The sequence below is a fragment of the Candoia aspera genome, chromosome 1 (genome assembly GCF_035149785.1).
Source record: "Candoia aspera isolate rCanAsp1 chromosome 1, rCanAsp1.hap2, whole genome shotgun sequence".
Lineage (NCBI taxonomy): Eukaryota > Metazoa > Chordata > Lepidosauria > Squamata > Boidae > Candoia > Candoia aspera.
The window spans coordinates 107634256-107644739 of record NC_086153.1 but is presented as its reverse complement, the minus strand read 5'-3'; positions in this window follow the sequence as shown (position 1 = coordinate 107644739).

Sequence of the window (10484 nt, the reverse complement as noted above, 5' to 3'; positions counted from 1 at the left end):
CAAGATAACTCCATGGACCTGTCATGAAGGACCTTAACAACAAGAAGCCAGGATACTGTGATGCCTGACATTCTTCACATTTCTGACAGAGATAATATAAAATAGAACCAGCCCCATCTTGGAAGAGAAGGTGAATCTATGCTTAGTAATGAGTCCCATTCCTACCTCCTTTCTATGCTAGGAAGATGAGTTTTAATCAGAAATAAAGCTCTGTGTACCATCAGTTTTGGTAAAGGTTGTATGGGTTCTTGTGCACGTGCAGAGTTCCAGAAGCGTCTTGGCACTGAGAGATCAATAATCATGCCATATCTTTTCACAAAATATAAATTGTATTGATATAACAAAGAACAAGAACATATTCCTCCAGATCCTGGAGTTAAAGGTTACAATACAAAAAGCACTGAAAGAATCTCCACCCTACACACAGGGTGAGCTTCTAGCAAGCTTCCAGCTCATAAGACTTACATCTTGCATCTGAAAAGAAGAATGCAGAGTTGCAGAGCAGACAATTAATGATCAATTTGTATCTAGGCAACCAATACTTAGTTTCCTTGGCAACCCCAAACTCTTCAGCCTGGGACATGATAGTTTTAACTTTTGACCCTGCTGGTACTTAAGAATCTTGTGACTGTATTCCTCTTAACAATAAAACAAAATACCAGCAAAGGTTTCCTTGAGGAATCCTTTAGATTGGGCTACACACTTCTTGAAGAAACGCTCAGACTGAGTTTTCCCTTCCTTGAAGAACAGCTTGTGTGTTCCTTTGGCTTCTTTCCTGCTGCTCCATAGTCAGGTTCCAGACATGATTTGCATAGCTATCCCACCTATCTTTGATGAAGGCAGATGAACCCTAACATTCATGCTTTGATCACATCAAGTATTGCAAAAATGCTTTATACTGAAAATATACTACTGAAAAATGGTGCAAAGCGAACAACGTTGATGGGCACTTGTTATTCCAATCATGTAGTTCCACTTTTGTTCTATTTGCAGTAACTCCCAAGGTGGTGGTTCTTTTTTTCTTTTTTCTTTTTGCTAAATACAGTTTAAACTGCTGGACCGAACCTGCTTACTCATTTTGGTCATGTGTGGGCTGGACAATTATATCTTGTGTTTAAAAATGGGGCAGTGGGTGGGAATCCAAAATGCTTAAGCAAGATAATGTCAGATAAGATGGTGATACTTTACATTAGGTGATCCCTAATTATTAAGGGCCTAAAGGGGATAGTTGTCACTTTGAATTGGACTCAGAAAGAAAATTGGAGCTAGTGCAGTTACAATTTAAGCAATGGTCCTAATATTTTACTTTATTTTTATCTTATTATTTTATATTTTGCTATAAGATGCTATGAGGGAGATTATATAGAAAAGTTGCCAAAACCTATGTGATAATCAAGCCCCGGTAAAAGTTCTTGAACTGTAATACAAACACAGGAAAGTGAAATAAATGATACCAGGAGCTTTGGATGCTCTAGCATAGGATGCTTCAAGAACTTCAGCAACCAGCCTAAGTCAGAGCAGACTAGCATTTGCTACCATTCCTGCCATTGAAGAAAACAATTTCCCTCCCACTGTGACCAATTTTAGACTTGGATCTAGTCTAAATTATCCCATAGACAGAAGACATGACTGAGGGCTTTTGATGCTATAGCTCCAGAGCCTCCTCTGATTTGCATATGCAGTGCAATCTGTTCCCTTTTCATTCCTCTCAATGTCAATGAATAGAACTTTCCAGGGGGAAGAGAAAGGAACTTGCAATCAAATCTGTTCCTCCAAGGCAGAAGTGCTCTCTCTGGTTTATTTATTTATTTATTGGTTTGACTGATGGAGCTATCAAATCCTCAAAGTGCTTAGAATGTTAAAATTAAATTAAATCCTCCCCAAAACCCATAAATTACAATTAATATGAAAATACAGTTACAATTAAAAGCCTGACAATGAAGGAGAAGGAGGATTTCCATTCTGTCCCATGGCTCTTGAGACGCTGTCTCAGAGAACATGGATTTTCACCTTCAGGCTCCTAACAATATAATACTGTATTTGTCTGCTCAGTAAACCATACACAATTCAGTGAGATTTGCTTTCAAATAAATATGTATAGGATTGCTTCTTAATTAAATAGGCCTTGCAATAGGAGTTGTGTAGCTCTTCTGGACTTCATACCGGTGAATCTGTTCCAAAATAATGCCATTAAATACTGGAACCTTCAAAAGAACTCTCTAAGATGTCTTCATAAATTATATACACTCCATTAATGGACATAGCAGTTCAGATAAATTTCCATCTGGATTTGGTGTTTTTAAAAAAGAGGGACTGATATAGATTTGTTCAGTTTCTTAATTCAGGATAGTAACCCCCCTGTTCTGTATATTCAATATCTATTATTATTACAAAATGAAACTTTTTGTATGCCTCAGCCATTACTGTATATTCGTCAAATACATCAACTCAACAAGCAAGTGGATTAGAGATAAGAAGACATTCAACTTCAGCTGTTCTTGCTTAAAATACTGAAAAACTGGAACCAAATCTCTACCTGTAGTGTGTTTTCTCAAAGAATGCCAAGTAGTTATTAAGATACATAATATTTGAACTATAATAGTTCAATCTGTGGATGCTCATATGTTAAATGGTTTACTTCAATCGCCATGCAATTCCCAAATAATTTCCTTACTACTAAAATAAATATAAGGCATCAAAGACACAGGAGAGCAGGATATGTATTTATATAAGTAACTTAAGCAAGGGTCCAAATTGAGCATTCATCTTGAAGATATTATCCACTTATACATTTGCACTGGGACAATCCAATCTCATTAAAACCAATGAGAAGGACATTCTACATCATTCTACCTGATGATATTTGGTAGACTATTGAAATTAATATTATATTACATGCACTGTTTGCTATAATACTGTGTTGTTCTTTCAACCAAAGTAAGGTAAACTCTTTCATATGATCACTGGAACTGTCCTAACAGTCAGGAATCACGCTGAGACGAGCAGTAGGTGTCTAGTGTTTATTGCTGCTACATAAGACAGAAAATCCTAACAAACTGAAGAAGCGTGGGAAAAACCCAGACAGATAAACCCCAAAAGTTAAGGCGGGTCTGCTCTGTGTCTCTTTGAATGGCTGCTTAATTCCTCAGTACTACGTGTGCGTTTTCCCGCCTGGATAGAGGCCCCCTCCTGCTCGCCATCAGTACTCATGACAGGAACTTCTCTTTGTTAGGGAAGTAAGAGCATGTAACAATATTTATATCAACCTACTGTTGATATAAATTCCTGCTGAATCCGCACATATTGGTTCTGCACAACTGTACCTATTGCAGGTCTTTGAACTTGGCCCAGAGACCCTTCGAATAGATAGTATCTTCAAACAGAAAGCTGCCCACTGGCCAATCTTCTAAATTTTCCTTCTGTTCCAAAACATAAAACACATAGCAATTCTCAACTAGCACAGCCATAGGTCTTTTGTTGGGCACAAAAGATTTCAACTAAGAAATGAAAAAGCCTGAATGAGGAAATGTGGAGTCCTTGGTGCACAGTGAAGATGTTGCCTAGTCTGGCAATGAAACGTCTGCAAGAAAACCACAAGGCTCAGAGACCACCAAGACCTCCACAGTTCAACCCTGAGCTACAAATATTCTCTTCGATTGAACGAGGAAATATTATATTATATCATCAATCCTGCATTATACAACTGCCAAATTGACTTTAAAGTCAGGCTACAAGATCCAACCTGCAAAATTGTGGAGAACTACTAGATGGCAGAAATATATTCTGCAACTCTTGGCTACCATCTAGTGGTGTCGGGACTTGTGCTGCTGAGATTTGAGTGGCCTGTTTTACAGCAGGTTCCTTCTCCTGTGTAGGTAAGTGTGCCTGGGCATATAAGTACATGACAAAAAGGGATGGGCTGAGGGAGAGGCTTGCTTAAATGGAAGAAGAGGAAAGGTTGTAATAGGAATCAGATCTGCCAAAATGTGCAGTGGTTCACCATAGTTAGGCTTGCATGAGCAAAAGTTTCATTTATTTTTGTGCTCATTGACTCTCCAAAGCTAAAATCACACAGAGAATCAATGATTGGCATATTTTACTGAATACTATTTGAAGAGTTTACTCAGTATGAGGTCTAAAATTGTTCCCGTTTTCCAGTCGATTAAACATTCTAGGAACATAGAGCCTTCACCCGCTGCAGGTTCTTTATGAAGATACATGTAACAGAACTCTGTATGGATCAAGTATGAAGATAGTGTAAACTAGGACGCACTTTTTATTATCTACAGACTGCCTGGCATGAAAATATTTATGACTGAGGATAAATTTCCTAAGTGGCTACATTCCTTAAAGATCTGCAGCAGCCATTTATTTATACTAATATAAGCCCATTTAATATACCACTCTCTGATACATCACTAGAAATAAAGTCTCAGTGCTATTTTTTTTTTTTTTGTAAAGTAGTTGTGGTTAGGAACAAAAGCATGTGCTTACAGTCCTGTTTTATTTTTATGTCCATTTCAATTCTGCTGCACAAAATGCCTGCTGTCAGCAAACTGGTAGATACCTAATATGATACCCCTTGGATCTCCTTCTCTTTCCTTCTTGTTCCTTCTCCATCCTCATCCTGATTAGACAGCTTGTGGAACATATATGAACTTACCTGACAAATGAGTTTCCCAGCCTAAGCCTTTTATACTGCAGATGTCAATGGGTAAGGATGTTTTTAATATATTTTCATTGATGAGCATTATTTGTTTTGCAAAACTAGAGGGAAATGTGGGAAAAAGTCAGGATGTGTAATTTAATAGAGCAATGGGGAAGAAAAATAACTCTTTCTGCTCCCCCTCATAAGAGGTACCCTTTTGCGTCCCATTGGCATTGCAGGAAATTTGGAGCAGTAGGTGTAACATTTAAAAAAGAAAGCAAAAGACTGAGAGCAGAAGGATGACTGCTTATGGTGACTGGCCACATCCTCTGTGACACAACTCGTTCTTAAAATTTCAGTTGTGCTCACAAGCTGAAAAAAATTGCCTCCCCCTTAAACTGTTGAATAAATGCTGGTCATCTGAAATGCTGCAGTGTTATTTGTCACTTCCTGGTTCCTGCTTTTTATGACACTTCCTGCCTTGGGTGTCTCTGAATCCATGGGAATGAATGGCCAAGCTGCCTATGAAGTCATCATCTTATGCATAACATTATGAGCTCATGGATTTTTTAAAAAATCACATCATTCTTTTTAGTCAATCAGATGCAATGTCAGCATGAACAAATGAAGCTGAGGACCACAAAGGCATGAAGAGAATAAAAATGATGTTCAAAGTCAAAGCAATGCAAACAATTTGACAAAAAAATGCCTGCAGAATCATCAGAAACAGGGGGCATTTCTTTTTACTTTTAGTATGATCTACTTACCCTGATACCAAGCAATTCTGATCTCTGATGTACAGTTACAAGTATCATCACCTAAGCATAGCAAATCTACTACAAAGCTTTTATACTACTTTTGTTGGTGGCATATAAATAAGAACAATATATAGATGCCAGAAAAAACAAAGCCAGAATTAGCCTAACTGTTCACCGAATGCACAACATGAAAGCAAGATTCTTCCTTGACACAGAATATATTAGGGTTTTTTTGGTGTAAGCTGCATACATCCCCTTTCCTAAGGCAGGTCATTAAGCAAGTGCTAAAATGTTTAACAAGTTAACTTATGATAATAAATTAACAGCTTATCCTAGATCAAAACTGTGTTGACCATGCCATTATCTTCAGTTCCCTGAGGCTTAAACAGTAGCGCTATCATTATGCTTAGTAAACAAGGCAATGCTGAAAGGGTTTGGTCTTCTAATTACACCTGCAAAAAACCTTTGACGATTGTGGTGCAGCGTTATGCTCTTTATAAACTACTTCCCAGGGCAATTAAAAATATGATTAAGTGCCTAAAAGCCATACTCAGAAAACTTTTCTTATCAACAGAGGCATCCACTGGAGAGAGGCAGGGGTTGGGGGCAGGGGAACAAGTGACAAAACCTGTGTTTTAATACTGCAACGCAAACTGCACTTATGTACCTACATGGGTGTTGGACTCCCTGTGACAGGAAAGCCCCACGGCTGTTGCCCATTGCCAATATCCAGCAGGGATGTGCAGAATGTTTCTGACTCAAAACAGTCCAGCCTTTGGGTGTTCTGAGCACAAAGTGAAAGCTGCATGTTTTGAGGGTTTTGTTCTGAGCACAAAACCAAAACACACCGTTTGGCAGTGAGCATCAACAAAACGTGACTGATTTGTGAGGCTTCATTTTGACTGCTCATTTACAGCGTCGATTTAATTGTTTCCTGCATGCAGAATTGAGGAACTAAGTCACAGTCCACAAACTTAAAGGTTTGGATGCTGAATGACTGAACTACCTTCTTCTGGGCCTGATTCCAGCTGTGAGCAGTCCGCTGCTACAGGTACCTTTGCCTGCTTTCTTTTAAATGTCATGGAACATGTCTCTAAGTATTCTGGTATGTGTGGATTGAAGCCAATTTAGTGGCCTGCTAGAACCACTGAAATGAAGCAGAGCTTATAACACAGCTGAGAAGCTGGCACAGAAAAAGAAAATTATCTCAGATAGCTTCAATGAGCATGTCAGAGAAATATAGGTTATTGATCTAACACACTCAGTCTTCCCAAGCATAAAGAATCACACGCTTAGACAGATTAGGTTAAGAAGTAAAAAGAATCTTACTGACTTTATTCTTTGCTGTTCTGTTACATCCATCTTGGTGGGAAAGATGAAGTTCCTTCATTCTTCTTTTCTTTCTAAGTACTTAGTTTTGCCTTAAACTCTCAGCCCTACAGCTGCCAATATCTGCATGGAAGAAAGGGGCAGAATCCTTCATCAAGGCCTGAGCACATGGCCCTGATGAATGGGGAGCAGAGCAGCATGCTTGCTTCTCCCTGGGTGGAAGAAGGGGAAAGAAGAAGTGGGAGTGGCAACAAACAGCTTCCTCAGAGTTGCATTGTGGGACAACTCAATTTACATGCTAATTCACATGCTAATGAGGCATGCTGGATTTGCCAGGACTTCCAATATGGATGACCAAAAGTAAAAGCAAAACATGTTAAAGTGGTTTGTGTTAATGTAGATGTATTATAGTTGCATTTCAGTCTAGCAATTCCACATTTATTTTTAGAAAACTACAGTACATTAATAAATCAGAAAACATGTGCAGTCTTCCATTAGCTTTGGACATTTTAGGCAAAGTACTAAATGTGGTAGTACCATTGCAATCTACTTGGATGTGTAGTTGCCAGAGACCAGATACTGGTATAGTAGTATCAGTAAATTCTAGCCTTTTTCCAATTCTTCTAGGGTGTCCCAGAGAGTTTTCAGTACTTTCACATAAGAACACTTCTGGCCACATGTTGATACCTGGAGACCTTTCTAAAATCTGCATGCAGGAAGACCATTTCATTACTATATACTTGATTACTAGAAATTATAAGTTGACTTCACTGGAAAAGCATGGAATGAGATGAAATCATTTTCCAATAAATGATATTTGATGATGCTCATGCAAAAAAATAGTATTTAATCAATGTGGCAATCAAATAAGGAACAAACATATATGAACCAGCCTTGAAAGAGCATTTGATTTAAAGTAATTTTATTATCCTACCCTGACATTATAAGTGTAATGGTTGCCTATTCTAAAACACCATCAGACTCATGAGTAGGAATTCAAAGATACCTGATTTATTAAAGAATAGTATGCAGGATCACAGAGAAAGCTGAGAATGATGAAAGTGCACCAAATTCAAACTAAAAACCCTCGGTGCAAATGAAATCCCTCCCCCCATAGAATCTTCTCAAGTTCACAATCCCAGGTGCTCCTAACGGTTTCTGATGGTCTGCAGGAAAAGTCCTTGAACAGAGCACATAACCCAAACACATTCCATTGTACTGATTTCACATACAGAGCTTGGTACAAGGTCTCACAGCAGCTCCCTCCCAAACAGAAACATGCGTCAGCGCCATGGCATGTGAAACATTACGATGTATAACCTACATTGAATCAGTGAACATGACATACTGCCCCCCCCCCAAATGAAGAATTCATTAAGCGGCAGGCTTCAAAGGATAAGCAAGGTGGAAACGGTTAACTAAATCAGGAGCGTTAACATGGTGGGCAGACACCCATTCAGGATGAAGAAAGTGTTTCCATCGGACCAGATACTGCAGGGTGCCTCGAAGCTTGTGAGAATCAACGATGTCCTTGACTTCAAAGTGTTGTTGGCCATCAATCATAATTGGAGCAGGAGGAGGAGGTTGAGGGTGCCAACGCGGTGAGTGGTGCACAGGCTTAAGCAAGCTGCAATGGAAAACAAGGTGCAAGATTGTCAGATTCCTCTGCATCAGAATTGGAATTCGATTCATCCCTTGACAGGTCTCGGGATTCTGAAGGTTCTGTGGTGAGATTCAGTTCTCCGCTCTTGACCGTCGACTCGGGCATCAAGCTAGCCATCTCCTCGAGTCCCCCGGTCGTGGATTTTGACTCAGCCATCGTTAACTATTTTCCCTCACAAGAGACTGATCTTGGTAGGAGCTAACGGTACAACTTTGGTCATTCTCAGCTTTATGTAATGGTTGTCTATTCTAAAACACCATCAGACTCATGAGTAGGAATTCAAAGATATCTGATTTATTAAAGAATAGTATGCAGGATCGCAGAGAAAGCTGAGAATGATGAAAGCGCACCAAATTCAAACTAAAAACCCTCGGTGCAAATGAAATCCCTCCCCCATAGAATCTTCCCAGGCTCACAATCCCAGGTGCTCCTAACGGTTTCTGATGGTCTGCGGGAAAAGTCCTTGAGCAGAGAAAATAACCCAGACACATTCCATTGTACTGATTTCACATACAGAGCTTGGTACAAGGTCTCACAGCAGCTCCCTCCCAAACAGAAACGCGCGTCAGCGCCATGGCAGGTGAAACATTACGATGTATAACCTACATTGAATCAGTGAACATGACAATAAGATCCACTGAGGGATAGATCTGAAGAAAATATTAGAATAAAATAGCTTTGACTCAAAGTAACACAAGCAAACACACCAACTGGAATAATAAAAAAAAGTGTGGCTCTCTGTATATTATAATATACTTTCTCCATTAACTGGAAGAAAAAATAGTAAAAAAACTTGTTCTGCAGGGCAACCATTCTTTTTTGCTGAAATTAAAATACTGAAAGCCTATTGCCAATTCTCATTCCCTTCTGTTATAAATCATCAGTGTCCCATATGGTGAAAGCCCCATTTGAACTGTGTACATACCAGGGTAAGGAATTTTATATTGTTTTCAAGACTGTTTTCCACTTATCCCCTAAATTTATAAACCATATAAATCCTGTGTTGAAATGCAATAAATAAATGACAACATGGCTATTCTCCTATATTCTCCTATTGAAACCAATATCAGATATCAAAAAACTCAGTTGTAAGAATGAAAACACTGAATGCTCAAATAATTTGATATGTTCATGTTATATATTAAATATTTCATCCATACTCTTGTCATATGAGAGAAGTTCAGTGAAGTCTTTATTTTTCAGTAAGCCTTCCTATATGACCTTCCACCCATTTTTGGCTCAAAAGTATTGCAGAAGGAAACTCAGACTCTTAACTGAGATTAAGATTAATTAAAATCAGTAGGAGGTGGGTAGATTATTCTTTACTTTGGCTGCCTTGAAAAGCCAGGATTAACATAACAAGATTCACACATCTGAAGTGTTCTAAAAGAGGTATGGTTGCAGATTAATTTACTAAAATAGCTGAATGAATGAATGAATGAATGAATGAATGAATGAATGAATGAATGAATGAATATCTTGTTCTCTGTATTCTTGTTAAGCTCTTAATAATTGAAGTTACTATTTTATACTAGAGTAGGAAAAAGGCCATCTGAAATTGGCCTTTTTCCTATAGAGGACAATGAAATAGAGTTCCACGGCTCAGTTACTTTGTTTTTAGACACTGTGGGCAGTTTCACTCTGGTCCTCAACTCTGAGCTGTACAGTTTAATTTCCTATCTCACAGAAGGTTTAGACTGATAATGACAGTCATAAACTTTTCTGTAAGCCTTGAGAAATAAATGCAACTGTTTGGGTGACATGTGGAAATATTACACTATCATACTATCACTATGGGACTTTTTTCTTTAAAAATATAAAGTGTGTGTGAGTGTATGTGTGTGTGTGTACACACACACACACACACTCATAACACACACACACACACACACATATTGAATATCCTGAATCAGCCACTATTTTAGCCCTCCAGCTGCAAAGTGTCACTATAATTCCACGAAAGAAATGTAGAAGAAATGACCTTTTGAGAAGTTACGACATTAAATTATAAATAAATAAAAATAAATTACGACATTATGCAACATTGTGGGTGATTATATGATTGGTCTATTAAGGCAACAGTCTC